The 2,047-nt window shown below is 47.8% G+C and overlaps 1 non-coding gene across 1 annotated transcript; it reads right to left on the bottom strand.

The window, feature by feature from the left end:
- Positions 1-1,594: 1,594 nt before the first annotated feature.
- Positions 1,595-1,701, bottom strand: LOC111530962. The gene has a single exon (XR_002728078.1). It is a non-coding gene; the product is annotated as a U6 spliceosomal RNA (small nuclear RNA).
- Between the last annotated feature and the right edge of the window lie 346 nt (positions 1,702-2,047).

Genomic DNA, 2,047 nt, shown 5'->3' with positions numbered 1-2,047 from the left:
TTTTTTTTTTTTTTTGAAACGGAGCCTCGATTTTGTCGCCCAGGCTGGAGTGCAATGGCGCAATCTCAGCTCACTGCAACTTCTGCCTCCCGGATTCAAGCAACTCTCCTACCTCAGCCTCCTGAGTAGCTGGGAGCACAGGCGCGCACCACCATGCCCGGCTAATTTTTGTATTTTTAGTAGAGACGGGGTTTCACCATGTTGGGCAGGCTGGTCTCCAACTCCTGACCTCAGGTGATCCGCCCGCCTCGGCCTCCCAAAGTGCTAGGATTACAGGCGTGAGCCACTGCGCCTGGCTACTTTTTGTATTTTTAGTAGAGACCAGGTTTCAACATGTTGGCCAGGCTGGTCTCAAACTCCTTAGCATAAGTGATCCACCTGCCTCAGCCTCCCAAAGTGCTGGGATCACCACCGCCCCCTGCCTAAAATACATTTTCAAAGTACACGTGTTTATTGAATTCATTTTTTTTCTTTTTGTTATTTTTGCTTATTGAATTCACCAGTGATTTACACACTGTAGCTATGTACCAGATAAATGTTGGTTATTCAGCTTTTATTCAGCTGGTTATTCAGTTGTTTTACAGACGGTCTTGGCTGGGCGCGGTGGCTCACACCTGTAATCTCAGCACTTTGGGAGGTCGAGGTAGGCGAATCACCTGAGGTTAGGAGTTCAAGACCAGCCTGGCCAACATGGTGAAACCCCATCTCTACAAAAAATACAAAAATTAGCCGGGCATGATGGCAGGTGCCTGTAATGCCAGCTACTCAGGAGGCTGAGGCAGGAGAATAGCTTGAACCCAGGAGGTGGAGGTTGCAGTGAGCCGAGATCGTACCATTGCATTCCAGCCTGGGTGACAAAGCGAGACTCTGTCTCCATCTCAAAAAATAAATAAATAAAATTTAAAATAAATAATATATATATAGAGAGAGGGTCTTGCTCTTTCTCCCAGGCTGGAGTCCAATGGTGCTATCATAGCTCACTGCAGCCTCAATCTCTTCAGCTCAAGGAATCCTCCCCACATAGCTGGGACCACAGGCGTGTGCCACCAGGCCCAGCTAATATTTTAAATGTTTTGTAGAGATAGGGGTCTCATTATGTTGCCCAGGCTGATCTTGAACTCCTGGGCTCGAGGGATCCTCCAGCCTCTGCCTCCCAAAGTGCTGAGATTACAGGAGCGTAGCCAGATAGTCAGCATTTTTTTTTTTTTTTTTTTTTTTGGAGATGGAGTCTCACTCTGTCGCCCAGGCTGGAGTGCAGTGGTGTGAGCTTGAGCTAGGCTCACCGCACCTCCGCCTCTCGGGTTCAGGCAATTCTCCTGCCTTAACCTCCCGAGTAACTAGGACTACAGTCGCACTCCGCCATGCCTGGCTAATTTTTTGTATTTTAGTAGAGACAGGGTTTCATGGTTTTGCCCAGGCTGGTCACACCCGACTATTTTTTTGCATTTTATTAGAGATGGGGTTTCACCGTGTTGCCCAGCCTGGTCTCCAATGCCTGAGCTCAGGCAGTCCACCTGCCTCGGCCTCCCAAAGTGCTAGGATTACAGGCGTGAGCCACCGCACCTGGCCATAGTCAGCCTTTTTGTATGTTTATTTTACTATGGAACAGTTCATGAATTTGCCTGTCATCCTCGTGCAGGGGCCATGCTAATCTTCTCTGTATCATTTCAATTTTAGTATATGTGCTGCCAAAGAGAGCATACAGGTATTCAGCTTTAAATAAGACTGTTTTGACACCAATGTTCTTTTCTAATGGATTGGTGTTGCCTTCTTTAAATGCATCAAGAGCTGTTTAGGGATTCTCAGCAAAGCCTACCATTGGCTCTGCTGGATCTCCTCTTTCTGCTCCAGCCTCAGAAAGTGTTTCACTCCATGCGCTCTCCCTTGACACTAGGGTTTCCCTCCGCCAGAAAAGCTTCTACCCACCTCTCCATTTCACCCAGCTAACTCCTACACACTCTTCAGGTCTCAACTCTTCAGGTCTTCCTCTCATCAAGGCTTTCCTCCCAGATTTGGTTAAGTCCTCTGTCACAGATATTGAGATGGA

Source organism: Piliocolobus tephrosceles, chromosome 4 (genome assembly GCF_002776525.5).
Source record: "Piliocolobus tephrosceles isolate RC106 chromosome 4, ASM277652v3, whole genome shotgun sequence".
NCBI lineage: Eukaryota > Metazoa > Chordata > Mammalia > Primates > Cercopithecidae > Piliocolobus > Piliocolobus tephrosceles.
Note: the sequence above shows the minus strand (reverse complement) of the source record. Positions and strands in the feature narration are given on the sequence as shown.